Genomic DNA, 18,910 nt, shown 5'->3' with positions numbered 1-18,910 from the left:
GTCCACTCTTTTTAATGAGGGGGAGCCTGATTCAGTAGGCCTCCATTAAGTTTGAGGTGGACTAAAAATAAGTCTGTTTGACCTTTTTCTCCCTCCTTCCCCAAGACTATTTGCTCTTACTCACCAAGGCAGACAAATCCTCACTCCATCCTTGCCCAGATTTCTCTGCAGCACAGTCAGCTCTAGCACCACAGGACACCTGTATTATCTCCAGGACTTCAGCAACAGCCAATGCAAACAGCAAACAGCTGGATGCCAGAAAAGACCAAATCTCTCACAGCCTGACATGCTGTGTTGCCTCTGCAGCAATAAAATTACTGGTGGGTCAGCAGAAACAGCATCCAGAGCAGATCAGATCTGCTGTGGATGCTGCCTGAGATGACTTCTGAGTTTCTGCGTTTTATTGTTGTTATTTATGGTTTTGGTTGTTGATGAATACTTCAGGTAAATTTGGTGTAGAGCCCATGGTGTGAGGGTTATGTCACCGTGTTCCCAAAGCATTCTGAGCCAGCATCCCCCCTGGGGCTTGCAGGCATTCACCATTCCAGTCAGGAGTTAAGGGAAATGTAGGGACTACTTCAGTCCTTGCTGATAAGTAGCTGCCAGTGAAGTGACTCTCCATAGCTGGGTGGCAGCACAGCAGCAATAATCAATATCTGGAAAAAGGACACTGGGGTACTTCTTCCACCTGCTGAAAAGAGAAAGTGCTGTTCTCCAGCCTGGCATTATTATGCATGTTCATTGATGTGGGGGACGGGGATTTTGTTTTATCACCATGAAAGAGTTGTGTCTATAAACAGAAAAGAGAGAGAGTGCTATTAAAATCTAACCTCAGCTTTTTTAGTCAAGATTTTTAAAGCCATCTCCAGTCCCTAGAGTAATTAATATCGAATTTGTAGTTCAAGGCTATTAGTCCAACACTAAAAGAGTTAGTCTGGAAGAAAACAGCAGAGTAAACTTGCTCCCACTAAAATAATTTTGTGCTTTTTCTGCTGTGTAAGTAGAACCAGAGCAAATCTAAAATTCTCATCTAGATTAAAAGTCTACCTGGGCTTAAATACACCCTCACAGCAAGGTTTCACTTCTCAAATGAATAACTTTATAATAGTACAATTTGATGATAGAATATTGCTTGCTTTCGGGTCCTGGGGGTTGGGTTGGTGGAGTTTTTTACAATGCCGTTTTCAATTCCTGAAAATAATTCGGAAGGATGAAGAGCTGTTTAATCTGATTAATACCACACCGATGCTGCAGTATCTTTAGACTGTGGCTGAGAGGAGTCCAGTCGAGAAACCCAAGTGCTAAAAATGCTGATTTCAGTAGGTGGCAGCATCCCCTCTGTGTCACTCCCAAACCAACCCCGACGTGCTGCTCTGGGGATCGAGAGCTGTAAAAAAACCCCAGTTTGCTGTGGCTGCTGAAGACCCCCAGTTCCACCTCCCAGCAGTGGTGGCTGCTGGTTCCTACACCTGATCCCAGGGCAGAAAAGCCTTCCCTCCCTCTCTCTTCCACTGCATGAGGTGCTTTTGCTTGGCGGGTTGGGTTTGTTTGAGAGGGGAGTCCTGAGATTCTGCCCTCGAAGTATCACACTTTTTTGTGGTGATATTTTAGCAGCTGCTCTGTCCCAGTCCATAAAGGCTCCAAAGAATGGGTCAAGTGCCTCCCTCACAGGCCCAGCCATCCTTAATTTCTGCCTTGCAAAAGGCATTGTTTAATTTACTGCTGTGAGAATCACAGTGGTTTACAAGCTAATTCAGGAAAGACTCATTCTCAATGTGAAAAAAAAATACTTTTTTAGAGATATGGAGTCGGGTAGTCACAAAGCTCATGGGCAATTGCAGTTCAGTCCTTTCTCATGTTAGGCAATATAAATTAATATATGCATTCATTTTTTTAGGACAGCTGTAGATGTCATCCCTCCCCTCCTTTTCTTTTCCTTAAATAGTGTATTTGTTTTGGTTGGCTAATCTTCTCTCTTTCTTTGGTGATAACAAACAAGCACAACTGTAGAGCAGGGTTTTAGAGGACTCCTGTGTTCAGTGAGCATCTTCAAAAGGAGAACCCCCCAAGTCAGATTTCAATGCAATGTGGCTGCAGATCTAAAGCATCTTTTGTGGCATCCACTGGTAATCATGCCAGCCACAAACAGCTCTTGGACCAGGTGTGTTGTGTTGCCTGTAACAAAATTGGAGGGGAAGGATACTGTTTAGGAAGTGGCTGGAGAGTTTCTCAGTCAGGGAATTTCCAGCTAAAGAAATCCAGCCTGGTTTTAAACCTGGCTAGGTTCTGGGCTTGAATCGAGTTCCATAGGCTTTAACTGAAATCCCTCTTCCTTTTTATTCGCTGTCATTCATCTGGAATGCAAGTTTAATGCTAGTTTTGTATGTTGGGGCAGCATCAGAAGGCAGTAGTTAGGAGTCAACAGCATCAAAGGAAACTTTCCATAAATCCCATCTCCCTTTGCCAAGCACTGTTAGGGCCATCTTCTGTCCTTAATATTCTGTCCATGAACATTCCTGTGTATTTGCCACATAAGGCTAAGAATAGTTCAGCCATTTAAGGGCCTGAGTTTACAGACAGGGACTGTATGAGTAATAGATTGCTGGGCTGGATCACTGCTAAAACATTCTAACAGTCCATGTTTATCAATAATAAGGTAATAAAACAACACTACCTGATTTCTACTTTCTTACCTTAGCAAAATATTAGTTCTTCGTCAAGCTGAGTTTGGTTTTCTATGCACAAGGAAACAGAGGTGTGTGTAATTACCAGCTTTCTGTTGGACTTGGTGATGATACTTAACCATGTTGTCAAATATTTGTGTATTTTCTTAACCTAGCTTGTCAATCTGTGTTCAGTCAATGGATGAACATAAAGTACAAAATTAAATAACAAAAAAATTTAGTAACACAATAAATAAATTTATCAAAAAGAGTTCAGATCTCTAAAAGAAATTTGTAAATTTATTTGTAAACCCAAGCCTCTAGTAACATATTCATGTATCCTTTAAGATACCAAATCAGTCTTCAGTGTTACTCTGCCAGGTGTCTGGATCCACAAAATCACGGGATGGGAGGGACCTCTGTGGATCATCTAGCCCAACTCCCCTGCTGGAGCAGAATCATACTCTGCCAGGTGTCTGGATCCACAAAATCACGGGATGGGAGGGCTGGGAGGGACCTCTGTGGATCATCCAGCCCAACTTCCCTGCTGGAGCAGAATCTCCTGGAGCTGCCTGCACAGGATCAGGTGCAGGTGGGTGTTTATGATCTCCAGGTAAGGAGAGCCCATGGCCTGTCTGGACATCAGTTCCAATACTCTGGCATCCCCACAGTAAATGAGTTACTCCTGGGATCAGTCCCTGCCCGTGGCTCTGGTGCCATTGCTGGGCCCTGGAGCAGATTCTGGGCCCTGCTCTGAGCCTCCCTGCACACAGGGACACCCAGGGCTGAGGGCCCCTCTCAGCTGGGGCTCCTCTCCAGGCTGCACAGCCCCAGCTCCCTCAGCCTTTCCCTGGCAGGGAGATGCTCCAGGCCCTTCCTCATCTCTGCAGCCTCTGCTGGCCCCGCTCCAGGAGCTCCATGTCCCTCCTGTCCTGATGATCCCAGAGCTGGACACAGCTCTCCAGCTGTGCCTCCCAGGGCTGGCAGAGGGGCAGGATCCCTCCCTGACCTGCTGGCACTGCTCTTCCTGATGCAGCCCAGGGTTCCAGTGGCCCTCTTGTCCCCGTGGCACTGCTGGCTCAGGGACAGCTTGTTGTAAACCAGGTCCTTCCCCTTAGAGCTGCTCTCCAGCAGATCAGCCCCCAGCATCTCCAGGAGCAAGGATGCAAGCCCTTGGGGAATTACTGTCTGCCTGCACTGTCACCAGAGAGCTTCAGTCTTGTTATAGGAGGCAGGATGAGGGGAAAGGAAAGGGGAATTACTCTGCTTTCTACAAAGTTTTCTGGTATTGAAGCATGCAGAGTTAATTTTGGAAACATTCACCAGCACCCAGAAGAGCTTTTTCTTATATTTATTTTCAAGGAAACAGATTCTTGTACTGATACCATGGTTCAGGAGTAGAGATGCTGAAAGTAGGGAGTATGTTGTAACATTGCAGCCTGGATATCTGTATTTTCCTAAAGTACCATTTTCATAACTAAGTATAGCCTTAAGTACCAAAGTACCACAGAAAAGTGGTTTCCAGCTTGTGATCTGCAGCTCCATGGACGACTTAGAGAGTAGCCACAGAAGCCAGTGGTGAGTAGTAAGTACTTAATCAGAAGTCTTAAATGCTTTACACAGAAGTCCACACCCATACGAAGAAGAAAAAATAGTGGTCCTTATTACTGGCAAAGTTTGAAAACCTTGATCCAAACAAAGATACAGAAATAGAAGAGAAGGCACTCAACATCAAACGGATTTCAGGAGGCTCAGTGGTGAGGAGACCATGGGTGTGTCTTGGACAGCCTGACCTACAGCCCTTGGAGTGGCTGTAAATGAGCAAGGCCAAAGAGTGGATGCTTTCTAAGGAACAGCCACATGGAGATTTGCAGGGGCTCAGTGGTGCTGCTAAAAAAGACATTTCCTCAGACAGGGCTTTGCCATGGCTAAATTGCTTCTGGTGCAAATGGAAAATAACTCCAGGCTTGCCATGTAGAGTTCACTCCAAAGGGAAGCTGGAATAAACTGCTAATTTCTACAGAGTCCAGATGAGGTAAATGTAAGGCAAGGAAGGGCACACAAGGGTGAAAGGATTTTTCAGGACTTCCAGCATAGGTAAGGAGCAGAATAGGAAGGAGAGAACGGGGCAAAATAAAATTTTACACTAAAATATATCAGTGGACAGCATCTGACGTGTTCCCCCCACCCCAAAGCTGTACTTTGAGCTGCATCTCAAGCCTATTTGTTACATAAAATGAGTTAAGAAAACAAGATGTTTTCCTTGACATTACATACTATAGCCTACTTCAGAAAAAAAAGCCTTAAAACAAACTTATAGAACTATTTTAATGGCTTGGTATTAGTAAATTATTCCTGCTATGTAATGAAATAATAAAAAAGAGGACAAATCAAAACCCAGCTTGTAAAAAATAACGCCCTAAAAAAAAAAAATTGAAAAACGTAATATCTTACAATTTCTTTTGAAGTCAGCACATTTTTAAGTTTTCGTTTGGGTGAGAACAGAGTTTTTCATATGACAAGTGATCCAGCTAAATTTTTCCAGCAGACTGTGCTGTTTCTTGTAGAGTATTTCCACAGAGAGGAGTCTCCTTGTTCCTTTCCCAGTGCAGAGGAAAGCAGGCACCCTCTGAGTATCAGTCCTTGGCAGGGCTCAAGCTGGGTTAGCCAGGGGCACCTGCCACAGGTTCTTCAGGCTGTAAGTGACAATAGGGACCCTCCTGCAACCTCTCTGGACTGAAAATAAAGCAAATTAGGCACCAAAATTCTTCAAGTTATGCAGTTGGGATGCTGGGATGCTCTCTTAGTTAAACTGACAGCCCCAGCACACTCAAAGTGAGAAGAAATAGTCCTGCAGTGCTCCCATGATTGTGTTTGGTCCAGGAGGCAGCCCTGTGGTAGAGTGTGTGTGTGTGTGTAAATATACATATAAAGGGGGAAAATGGTTTTAAAAAAGGCATTTGAGCTGAGCTCCCATGAGCATTGTTCTCCAGTATTGCCTTTCCTGAGAAGAGTCTGTGGTGTCTCACCTTCCTTAGGGCTTGAAAGAAGAGTTCCCTAAGAACAGAGAACATGTTTCCAGATTTCTGGTCATCCAGAGTTTACAGGTAGAGGAGATCCTGAACATTTCTTTCTTTGCCATGATGGGAATGAGACCTAAAGAGAGATTGCATGGTCTGAAGGAAGTCTCTAGAGAAGGTTGGGAGCTCACAGTGGCTGAACAGCTGAGCCATGAGGGCTTGTCCAGGAAGGAGCTGCCCACCTGGGTATGAAACCTGCAGGGCTGGGAAGCCAGCCTGGGGACACGTGCCCAGAAATGTGCTTCTTGGTGGCACTAAGCTCTGGCAGGGGGGGCTTTGTTTTTGTCTCCCTAGCAGTGTTCTCGTTCTCTGGTTTCTCCCAGTCCCACCACAAGCCCCTCGCCGCCATCTCCTTCACCCGCCTTTCACCCTGCGGGTAAGGGAGCCCTGGGTGGGGTGGGTCTGCGGGGGGACAGGGCAGATTTGTGAGAGGTGACAGCTCCTGTGACAGGCTGCAAGGGGGGTGCCCTGGCGGGGGGCTGTTTACAACGTGATACCTCAGCAGCTGCTGCAGCGCTGGCCCTGAGCTGTCAGTGCCTGCGGTTTTATGGCACTTTCATCACCATCTGTCACTCCTTTAATGGCATGGCCTGCATGTCCTGCCACCTTCCCCTGCCACCCAGTGCCCCCCCAGCACACACACACACACACGTTGGGGAGCTCAGCCATATGGCACCGAGTCATCCTCATCTTCTGGGTCCATCCTGGGGGACTGTGGGGACAGGAGCTTGGCAGGGTGGCTCAGGTGGCCCAGAGTTATGGGTTTGGAGTAGAAACCCAAATATTACCGTGCCAACGTGGGAACTGTGGTCTGTCCCTGTTGCCATCCTCGTGGATGTGTCTGCCATCCTAATGTGGGCTGTTGGGCAGCAGTAGATGCTTGGCTTAGTCTCCTGCAGGGAAAAGTAGCCTAAAGGTTGCTCTTTGTTTATGTTTTATGATAAACGGAGAAAGAATAAAACACACACGCACACATTTTTAAAGAAAAGCATTTGTTTATATATACATAGACACACCCCAAGGCTTAATGTCAGGCCCTTGCCAAGGAACATATGTTATTTTAGCTTGACACATTTTGATTGCTAGATCCAGGACGTTCTTTTCATTCGTCCAGAACAGGAGAAAACTCCAAGTGAGCTGCAGCACTCACAATCCCCGTGGCTGTCTTCCATCACCAGGCTGTGTCTGTGCTGTGAGCACACGTGGTTTGAAATCAAAGCCTGCCCCAGCCTCAGAGAAGCACCCCCAGAAAGTAATGAGATCTGGTTTGCCATGCCTTAACTTCCAACCTGGGGGAGCTTTAATGCCTGTAAGCTTGATGCTGTGCATTACACTGTTATCTGCATTACCTGGGGGGGTTTGAGGGAGAGTTTGTGGCTGAGAGTAAACTTCACTGTAGCAATCCTTTTTTTCCCCTCTTATGTGTTCCTGTGATTGGCCATTTGATTATAGTGAATCCCCAAAGGCTCATGGATTAAAAACAAAGGCTGGTTTGTAAGTGAACTTGCTGTTGATGGATTAAGGCAGTGTGCCGGCTGTAACCAGATCCACAATACAAGTTCATTCATTTGGAGAGCAGCTCTCGACTCGCATTACACCCTCCCTGCCTGCTCCTCACCATCCAGCCAGTGAAACTTTACACCTCCACGATTTTATCACAGCCGCAGCTCACCAACAATGTGTGTCATGCTGTGAAAAATATAACTATAAATCAAAGTCCTACATATGGTGCAGCGGTAACCCTCCCAAGGACCCTGCTTCGGAGGCCATCCCCAAACATATTTGTTTGTGTGCGTGTGGTGCGTGTACACATATGACAAGCAGAGGCTGCCACAACAGAGAGCTTCTATTTTCCAAGCTGACATTTCACAGAACGAGCCAAAAGAGTTCATTTTGGAGCACAGAGCAATGTTTGTGATATCAATACCAACAGACGCCTTTTAGACTTTCACTCTAAAGCCAAAAACATTTGGGGATGATACGTTTTTATATCATTAGTGGGGAGGCAAAGACAAGCATGCCCATATTTCTGTGACACACAGAAGGGAACTTTCACCCCTGGTTTTCTTTTATCTCCCTCACTCTCTCTGGCTCACGTGCCAATCCGAGCATTCCCAATCCTTGGAGAGTGCGATCTTTAAGAGCTGTCATTACACTTCTCAAGTTTGACAGAAGATAAGAAAGTGAACAACTGGTTTTAATCATGACAGATTCCAAGTCCTGGAAATCTTTCCAGAAGCTGCTCCCAAGAGCTGACATTTTCTGAAGCCCCTTCTCCTTTGGGCGCACGTGTGCACACTCACACAGTCCAGGGAGCCTCACCTCCGGAGCTTTTTGCTTGCCAAACACTGTCCCCAGTAGACAGGAATACCAAACCACGATGTACTCTTGCAAATTATGCGTGATCAACTGTTTCTGCTGTGGAAGAGAGCCAGGACCAGGAATGCAACAGCCCAGCTATGCAAAACCCCAAAGAAAAGTAGAAAGTAGTCAAGCCAAAACTGCTGTGCAAATGGCCGTTCTGCCTGAGGAAGAAAGCCCTTTCCAAGGCCCATTTCTAGTCACTGATCCTGATGATTTATACAAGTCTCACCTGCTTCTCTTGCCTGTAGTTAGGTAGTGTCAAAAACCCCACAGACTGCTGGTTTTACTCCTGGAGTTAATTTGTAATAATATGTATAATACCCTTTGCATATTTCAAAGGGGAAGCCAAGGCACAGCAAGACCAGTTGACTTAATAAACTGGAACTCTGTGGCAGAATGAGTTGCCCAACATGCTTTGACTTTTTTTGTGCTGCAAGAGCTTGATACTTGCTCTTCCCCCTGAGGGGGTGGTTTACACCAGCTATGGCTTTAGACATGCAAGAGAAAACAGCAAAATTCAAGGAGGATTTTAAGTACTGTAGGACTTCCAGGTTTTCCCCAGTGCTAACCCAGTCCCCTCTACTGTTATGTGCCAGTTCTGCCCTGGCAGAAACAAGACAGATCATGCACTACCTGCACAATTATCCCACAGCCGTAGCTGACATTAAGGCTTTGTTGCTTTACTTCTCTAAAACTCTACAACAAATTCCTTTTTAAGTTTCTAACAGACATGGAAACAAGACACACGCAAAGTCTGAAAAACAACTTATGAAACAGTTTTAATGGACAGCCAGCTCCTGTGTTTTATTGCCTTTTTTTACAAGAATATATATTTTTGTATTAACTGCTGTTGATGTTTGTCTAACTTCTGTGGTAGATCCTTTCTCTGGTTTCATCATCCACAAATTTGACAGGTTGACTGCTGGAAAATGAATTTCCTTTTTTAATTATAAAAGCAAAAGCTTTTTGGTTTTATTTTTATCATTAGGTTTTTCATTTAAAAAAAATCTCACTCTATTGCAAGTTCTGTGGAACATTTTTAGGAAGATACAGTTGTGCTGAGACAGCAGCATGAACCAGACTTTTTTCTGTTGCCACAAGGCTGTATTTCAGTGGTATTGAAGGTACACTTGTGCTTTCTCCACAAGAGAAAAAAAAAGTCCTAATGGAGTCCTAAAGACACTGGGAGTGAAATATGTTCTCTTTATCTGCCTTGATAGTACAAGGACTGGAATAGTTTTATGGAGGAAAGAGAGGAATCTCCCTTCTCTGAGCTTTGAGCTTAGTTTTAGGTTACTCGAATTAAACAAGATTTTATTGCTTGGCTTAGCATTTTTTATAAGCAGCTTCAAGAATTCACCATGGAGCCAGTTTGAACATTACAGCAATCTGCAGTAATTGGGCTTGTCTCCATGTAGAAATTAACTGTAACCATGGGTCACACAGTAAGAGGAAAAGCAAGGCGGTGAGGAGAGCAGAGTGCACGTTTGGAGTGTTTGAAAATGAACGGACAAACCTTCAGGCATCAGTGCCTTGTAGCTGTCAAATTCAGACCGAGGAAAAGCAAGGAGTTGTCTGCTTGCAATGAATTATCCATCAGTCACAGCCTCACCTGGGTTCCTGTTGTGCCTGTGTGTGCAGCAGGATGTAGGAACCACTTTGACACATGGCATCCTTGTTGGCAATTCCAGAAGCAGGAACCAGCAAGGAGTGACTGCAGACCAACCAAAGAGTCCCTGGCGTCAGGGGCAGACTTTCCTGAGGCTTTGGTGACCTCTGGACACTGTCCTTGGCAGAGATGGCACGGATAACTGTGGACAAATGCTGCCTGTGTCTCTCAGCTCCTGTCTCTCTCTCCCGGGGATGAGCAGGGGTGACAATTGAATGTTGTTCACCAGAGCCACGCTCAGTGCTGACAGAGACACACTGGTGACAAGAAGTACCTGACATGGCCAGTGCCTTTGGCAGCTGTGCTGTCACCACAGTGTCCCACCAGGGAGTGCTCCACAGTACAGGCCACAGGGCCAGCACTGGCTCACACCAACCCACAGATACAGCTGCAAAGACAGAGATAATTTTAGGTTTCAAATAGTTGTGTTTTCTGTGGTGCAAGTCTTGTGTTTGAAAAGGCTTGGGGTTGCTGATAGATGTGCTGGTGTGAGTAAAGGCACAGCTGGCAGCTGCTTCAGATAAAAACATTGCATGAAATTGTGCCATTTATATAACTCTTGTTTATGGATTGGGAGCACAGGGATAATGTGGGTTTATATGAAATCACACAGTCAATATATTGGGCATGCCAGTGTTTATGAGAATTCTGCTGACATGGGGGAGCTGAAGGGTTTTAAATCACCATACCTGGCACTGAATTCCTTGGAATTAGGTATCAGGGATGTTTGTGCAATATGTGTTTCATATGCCCTTCAAGAAACTTGGTATTTCCAGGAAAACTGATTTAGATTTGTCACTGTTTTTAACCCTACATAGGGAATACACCACAATTTAGCTCCTCATAGTACTTGAAGTACTCATTCTGTTTATCTTTTTGTTGTTTGTTAATTTTTGAGTGTTAATTAGCTCCAGACATCATATTTATGTTGCTTCCATGAGTTCTGTCACAGATCTAAAATTGAAGTTATCGGTATTTATTTATTGCCTAGATTCAGATAATTGTTGGTTGAGACTAACACCCATTGTAATGCATTTTAAACATGTGGTTTTGGCTAGAATAGTTTGGGAGGCCTTTCTTTTCTGTGTTTATAATTGTCTTAGCTCTGCTTTTTGCAGAAATAAGGCTGTAAAAACTTTTAAAAAACCAACTATATTCTGATGAGTGGTACGTCTACTCTTTATTCCTTCCATTTACAGCTGCAGGAAGCTTTACACTTCATGCCATACTTGAGTTTGGAGTCACTTCCATTATTCAAACACTTGAGATTACCTTTGATACTTCCACTTTACAAGACTTTTGCCTTGGTTTCACTGGGGCTAGGATTCCATCAGGGTTCTGCTCCTTGGCCCAATTCCTGGATCAGGTAGTGAGGAAACACAGAAAAAAAACAGCCCACCTGAAGAATTGACCATTCCTCTTAGATCTTGTTTAGACTCCAGCAAAGATAGTTGAGCTGCCCTTTCCTTCCAGATGAAGGAAAATAAAGACAATTTCCTACTTAGTCACAGTGGACAGAGAGTAACTTTTACTGAAAATGTTACTTTTAGTCCCTGCTGCCTCTCCATTCCTGTACTGTATTTTCCCTGTCTTGACTACCTAGGTATGATATTTAACAGAACCTCTGAGCTTGTGCTTAGCCATCCTCCCCCGTCCAGAAGAGAAGTGCAACTCAGCTGATTCTGCTGCCATACTGAAATATATGTAATGTATATATAAAAATATATCAAATTATATCTATGGTTATATATATATGTGTTACTAGCACTTTCCAGAACAAACAATTAGCTCAAACTTCAACATTAAGTCTTTTTCAAACACCTAGCTCTTGATATTACACATTCTAAACAAACTTTCACATTTAAAAAAATCCAGATCTTGGAAAATGAACAGTTAAGAGGTCCTGTGAGTTTCTGTCTTACCAGGCAAGCCTCCTTGACTTGCCATAATTTTTATTCAAGTTGCTCCTGCTGTGCAGTGCCCTAATGTTGTTTATAAATGTACAGGCGCACAAGTACCTACAACAATGAAATTAAGAACCATAATATTTTTCATTCTGTTATTAAAAAAAAAAAGGTGGGATTTGGTTACCATGGAAACAACAGCTTGTAGTGCCATTTCAGATGCCCCAGGACACCTCAGGCTCTTTTCCAGGGGGGCACATGCCTTCAATACAGCCTGGGTCATGCCTACAAGGGTAAGAGAGCTCAGACACAAAGGAAGTCCTGAGTGTTTCTATGCAGAGATTTTTAAACATCTTCATCATTGTATTTGTCTGGGCAACGAAAAGTGGTTTTGCTTCTAGCAGGTGAAAATTTTATGAGTATTTTGATGGCACTTAGTAATTGTCATACACAAAGGAACCTTGCAAAATAGGCTGGTGGAGTGTAACAGATCTGTGAAATCAAGCTTTCATCATCCTATTAGCAGTTTTCTATGAGCTCTGGAATCGAAATGTTCCCAGTGTGTATCCATTCCTACTCCACCCTACTCAGCACATGCACAAAATTTTTTTTTTAAAGTCCCAGGCTTCCCAACCTTCCCCTGCAGAAACAGAGGTGATGATTGTAAACAGATAAGCTTCCCAAACTCAAGGGAGAAAACAGTGGAAGAATCTGTTAATTTGTAATAGGCTTATTCTTACCTGCAGAGGTATTTGTGTAAGACTGATTCCCTCACTAGAAGATGACACAGAAAATTACTACAAGTTTTCATTTTTAAAAATATTTTAAAGTAAATGAGGGGGGGAAAATTAAGTAGGAAAGTATATAGAATGCATAGATATGAAAAAAATACTGCAAGCAGAAAGCTATCAACCATAAAATTGCATAGCCAGTTTATCCAAGGATAGCTGAAGCAATGATGTGAAAGCAATAAATGATCTTTTCCCAGCTAACAAATCAGTCTTTAATGGGTGAGGCTAAATTCTTATCTGCACAAGAAGGCAGGATGGTGCCAGCAGCTGGGTTAATGGACCAGTGCCAAATATCAGCTAACTGGAGGTATCTTGGCTTGTAAAATGCCATCAGTGCAGGCTCCTGGTGCTGGTTGTCCCTGCTGCAGGGGGTTGTGGCCATGGTGAGCTGATCCCCTTTGGGTGAGTCTGGCTGCTCAGTGGCTCACTGAGCTTCAGCAAAGCTGTGGAAGAGGTTTTGTCCTCTCATGGACAAGGCCACGCTGCACGTCCTGCTCTGGGTTGGGCACACAAGGAAGGCAGTGCTGGGGCTGCTCATGAGCCCAGCTTGGCTTCACTGCTCTGAGGTTGTCCCACACCAAGGGCAGCTCCCACGTTTCTCTTCCAGGTTGTCAAAAGCTCAGTAACCAGCCAAGGGGCTCCAGGTGACCCACGCAGGGAAGACCTTCAGCATCTTCACTACTGTGTGATGATGTTGTTTGTTTGACTCCCATCCTGCTCCCGAAGGACAAGAGCAGCCACCAAATTCGATCTTCATAATCAAGCGTGGGCAAGATTTTGCAAGTATTCCCCTTAGGGATGAAATCATATTGGCAAATCACTGTCTATGACTCTGTCTGTGTTATTTGTGTAAGATCAAAAAAAATCCAGTTGTTGGATTAATCCTTCTCACACCTTTCATGACCCTGAGGTCTGTTGCAATGCTCCTGTGATTGCACAAGTTCTAATTACATAGGTGCTGGTGATATCCAATTGATTGAAAATGCATTTTGGGGGGGTGGGGGGTGATCTGAGCACAGAGTAGTGCTGTGACAAGGGCATTAACTTAATTAAGAATTCCATTTTGGACTCACCTTTTAACTCTGCTGCAGAACTTTTGCATGACATTGAGCAAGTCACCTAGCCAGGTTCTCCTCTGTAAAACGGGGATAATGAAAACCTCCTTTTACTCCACAGGAAGTATAAATGCTTCCACTGTTGAGAGCCCTTTCAAATTCTTCTGATGAAAGCCAGGTACTATTACAAGGATGCTCACGCTGATGTCTCTTGTATTTGTTTGCTAGTCTGTCTGCTAAGGTTACTGAAACCTTTCCAGACTTCTGGCTAGTTTCAAACTAATACATTAAAAAAAAAAAAGTGCATAGACAAAGCACATGAGCCACAGAAGCATTTTCTTTCTCTCCAGTGTGGAATTCCCAATATTTTGAGTCAGGATTTCTGAAGCAATCAGCCTCCTCGGATCATCTGTTTGTGTGCAACTCCACCCCTTCCCTTCCCCCCACCAACTGGGAAAAAAACCCTGAATACAAATCCTTAAGCTTCAATATTTCTTTAGCTTTCTCCAACTCTCTGTGACCCTGTGTGAACCCTGTGGTGACCCTGGCCCATGTGGGGTCATGACCTATAGCTGGGAAACACTGGCCTAAATCCAAGACGCTGGTGGGGCTGCCTCTCAGAGGTGACTTGACAGCTTTCTGTGGGTGTGGAGCAGCCTTGCAGAGGATGCTCTCAGCTGCCAATCATGAGATATTCTGTTTCATCCACCTCAGGGAGCTTGTCCCATGGAGTTTAAGGTGGAACAAAGACCACACAGCACAAAAATGAGGTTTCTGTAAAAGCTCTTGGTCTGCTCTGACACTCTTGGGGACCTCAAGATATATTCTTCTTTATTTTGTTTTTGTGCTGAAATGGCTCAGATTCTAAGATGGGAGAATTTTTTTATCAAGACAGTCACTTGGCATTTATTAAACACAGCACTCCAGGGAAAAAAAAAAAAAAAAGAAAGAGAGAGAGAGAAATCAGAAAAATATACAAATGAAAAGAGAAAATAACTTATGAGTAACATCTGCAGAGCTGACAGTAGCAGGGATAGGTTGAGTTTGTAAGAGCAGAATGGCAGCTGGGAAAATGAGGGGTGGATGGTGGTGGAGAAGGAAAGCATTGGAGAGTACATAAAAGAAGCACCAAATGGAGCAGAAGCATTGAAAAACATTGCAAACATTGTGAAAGAGAGAAGGGACACAGGAAAGGATCTCTGGGAATGTGTGGCTGAAGGCAGAGAGAGGCACTGACAGCTGGTCTGTTTGTGCTGAGGAGCAGTTGAGTCACTGTGGGTGCAGAGCTGGCACAGCTCCCTTTCCTGGGCACTGCTGCTGGGTCCCAGGACTCTGTATGCTAAACTGAGAGTGATGGATCTGCTGAGCACACAGGGGCCAGGTTATGTTCCCCATTCACAAATTAGGATTTCTTGGTGCAGGTGGGGACTCAGAACCTGGCAGGAGCAGGTGTCTCTCAAATAGACAACGTATTATCTGCTACCTGTGAAGCCATTTCTTCTCCTTAGGACAGGCAAGAAATTCTGAGGTCTGTTGGTATCAAAATCAAAGAAATGAGCTCCTCCCAAATCTCCCTTGGTGTGTTACTTCTTGTGGCTCCTCGGCTGCCTTAAACAGGTGGCAGTTCAAAATCCTCACTCTCTGGCCCAGTGGTACCAAGGACAGGGCTGTGCCAACAGTTTCCTGAAGCCCATTGGATTGTTAGCACTGGCTCTTCACTTGGCTTTGCAGGAGTTCCTTGGCAGAGCATGGTCAGTGCTATTGCTTCCTGGAAATGGGTATTTGCAGTTAAGGATGGTTTCTCTGAAGTGTCTTGGCTGATCTGGGTTTTCTGCCCTCCTACAGGAACCCCCTGTGCTTTTCCCCCCCTTCCTTCCCTGGCCCATAACTTCCTCCATGGTTATTTCATGCCAGGCTGTTTTCCATTCACTAAACATCTGCCTGTTGAAGAGACTTTTGGAGGAGTTGTCTTAAACTTTAGTCAACTTCCTTAACAAACCTATTGTTTAGTCACAGTTGAATTGTTAACTCTTAATCCCTTCCATTGTCTTTGGGCCCCATCAGAAAGATGCAAATACCCATTTTCATTGCTTTCTTTCTTATATTAGCCCAAGTGCATGAGTTTTCTCCAAATAACCACTTCAAATACTGTGATTTTATCCATTTTGTACAAAAGAACATGTTTTCAGCAATATAGTTGGTCACACAGGGTGTCCTGAGAGAATAAAAAATGTACTTTCAGTCATGCTTTATCTTGAAAAATAGTGATGTGTGTTGCCATTCTTTAATTTGAAAATTGGTAGCACTAAAATAGATGCGAATTTCTGAGTAAAAGACACACTTTTTGCTTGTCACACTTTCTTGGTTCTGACATCACCTGACAGAGAAACTAATATGTATCTAGTTTATTACAATACCTAGAGAGAGAAACAAGATGCCTTTGGTTAGCAAACTTTATAGTGAGAAGATAAAGGTCAGGACCTTAGCAAGGGCCATGAAGGTTGCAGAGAGTGTTCAAACGATCTCTGCCTGTTCCATGGGATTAAGCATCACCATTTGATCCTATTAATGTCACAGATTGAATTTCACATCTCCATTGTACAGAGGACACAAATCCGAAAGTGGCCCTAAACAGATGCAAAGGCACTTGTGCTTCCATGGGGTGACAATTCCAGGATTCACATACTCCTTGCCTAGTTGAAACACCAAGGAAAAAAGTTTCTGAAGTGCCTCTCTGCAATTGTTTCCAACCATTGCCAATTTAACATTTGTTGGCATGGTGAGGAGTCTATTTTAGCCATTAGGTAGTTAATAACTTTGATTAAAATATATCTTTTTACAGTCTTGGGTTTCTGCCTACCTCCACTATTTTCTTTGAAAAAGTAATTTTCATCATTTGCCTGCTCTTGTAAATCCATGCACAAGGATAGATGTAACAGAAAGAAAACCGGAGAAAATATAATTTGAAAGAAAAATAAAGCCTAAACAGTTTTCAGGATTACCAGGATTTGTGTAAATATTAACAGATTGAAATATTCCATCCATAAGGAAATGAAAAAATTAAATCCATATATGTTTGCATATTATGAAAGTTTCAAATAGAGGGAATTCGGTAAGAAACCTGATACCCTTTGTTAGGTGAGGGTATTTGGTAAATCATGTTTTATAGCTGGATGTGGATTAGACAAGCCATAACTATTTTGTCAGGTTTTGACTGAATGCCAGTATTTTTTATTACTTATATGACATTTTAATCAACTTCATCTTTGACTGAAGACCTACTGGAGAAGCACTTTCCATCTGACCTGTCCCTGTTTTTTAACAGGGAGCAGAGAAGGAAGAATGAAATTATCTAGAAGCAAATTGCTGGGTTAGACAAAGTGGGGTGAAACATAACAAGATAATCAAATTAGATGTTGGAGGAAATAAAACCATTTCTCATGTGACTGATTGGGTCCCTTCTAATGCACTGTGACTTTCATGCACTGTGGGTAAGGAAAGGGCTTCATCAACATCCCCTCAGTGCTGATAGAATGGTCTGCTAATGATTCATTAAATCCTCTGAAAAAGTGAGGGTTTATTCAAATGCTTCAGCTCTGCCTTGTTCCCCTGGTTAGCGTTCAGAGAATGGCAATGAGCTGAGAAAGAGCAGAGCTTCTTTTGCAAGCCCCTGATTTACAGATCCCCATGCACGGACACTATCTTTGGAACATTCATTACAGATGTCGAGATCCCGAGTCTTTAATCACTGTGGTGTTAATTAATACCCTATTTGTTACTGTCACTGGCTGAACACTGGGTGTGCAAAATTCCACATGTGAAAGTGCTCAGTGTAATCAGGTAATACCTCAGTGAGGTGCTGCTCAGCTGGAATGTCAGGGGGTGCCAAGAAAAGCACACAAGCACAAAAAAAAGAGAAAGAGAGAAAGAGTGAGAAGATAGAGAAGAAAGGAGAGAGAAGGAAGGGAAGAAAGGGAAGGGATAAGGTTTCCTTTAGACCTGGCCAATAAGGGGCTACTTCTGCAGCCAGAAATGCTCAGGCTCTTTCCTTGAAGCTGCACTGGTTCTGTCTGTCCTGGGCTGTGCTTTCCCTCTGAAAGACCAGCTGCTGCACAAGTGTCATGTATGCTGCTGGCTGCACAAAGACCTGCTGTGGAATCAATAAGAAACATCCCAAAAGCATGCAGGGAGGAGAAATGTCTTCCAAGCAGATGACAGGCAGCTTCCAGACTGAAGAAGAGTTTCTACTGCTGATGCTCCAAAGAGCAGGGTGCACTGGAATATTAAATATTCCGGCATTTCCTTTTCTTCTAGCAGCCTTCCAGTATCCAAATGGGACCAGGTGAAATGGCCCAAACTGAAGGAGAGTAGGTTAGCATGAGAAGTTGGGGAGAAATTCTCCACTGTGAGGGTGATGAGGCTATGGCACAGAGGGTGTGTGGAGTGAGGAACTGAGAGCCCTTCCAGAGCCCAAGGAGGGAGGTGGATGCCCCTTCCCAGAGTGACGTACAGCAGGAACCTAAGCTGCATGCTTAAATTTGTCCCCCAAAGCAGCCATTTCTTGCCTTTGAGAGAGCAGAGGGAGAAGCCAGGCCCTCAGGGAACTGCCAGAATTGGTGCAGATGAGGGGAAGAATTAATTCTATTTCATCCCAGCAACAGTCTTCTCTTCTGGTGGTTCTGATTTCTGGATGGATTAGTGTAAAGAGCAAGATTATTTCCAGTGAAAAGCTAAGGTTATACTGCAATATTCTTAACAGGACCATGGCTTCATGTCTCTGGTAATGATGGTCACCAGTTCACCACACTGTTTGTCCTCAAGAGGAATGCATTTTTTTTACATGACTTCTATCATATATGAGTGGTAAGCCAGTGAATCTTTCAGAAGCATCCAGGGACCTGGTCTGTGCTATGGAAAGTCTTTTATTGCACATTTAGAATCAAGCAGTCTTGTTAGTGGAATAACACATTTACCCAAGGCTTGACCCATTTCTACTGACAAGTTCTTATAAAAAGAAAAAAAAAAAAGAGTGAAAAGGAATTTTTCTCTCTGTATGTGTTTGAATGTCCACATGTAGCTCCATGGTATCAAGGCATCAACTCTCTCTTCTATGCTTTATTGTTGATGACTGGTTGAGAAAAGGAATGAGACAGTCTACACTGACTTGATAGAGGAATTAAATTTTGTTGAAAATATTTAACTGTATTTTCCAAAGTCTTTACTGTGACCTCCAGATGGAGAGGAGAAGCTACATAAATTAAATTAATCTGTAGTGTGAACAAGTTCTGTGGTGGTCAGTTTAGTAATACCAACCCTGGCTTTGGCACTCTGGTTTTGTGAGACTTGGGCAATTAAATTTGGTTTTTGATGACTTTCAAAGCTGT

General features: G+C 43.7%; 1 protein-coding gene across 3 annotated transcripts in view; it reads left to right on the top strand.

The window, feature by feature from the left end:
- Nucleotides 1-18,910, top strand: part of LOC120501714 (potassium voltage-gated channel subfamily KQT member 1-like) — a 415,370-nt gene that overhangs the window by 279,034 nt on the left and 117,426 nt on the right. The window lies entirely within an intron of this gene.

Source organism: Passer montanus, unplaced genomic scaffold (genome assembly GCF_014805655.1).
Source record: "Passer montanus isolate IOZ18808 unplaced genomic scaffold, ASM1480565v1 scaffold20, whole genome shotgun sequence".
Classification (NCBI taxonomy): Eukaryota; Metazoa; Chordata; class Aves; order Passeriformes; family Passeridae; genus Passer; species Passer montanus.
The sequence above is the reverse complement of the archived record's forward strand: the minus strand, read 5'-3'. Positions and strand labels throughout refer to the sequence as shown.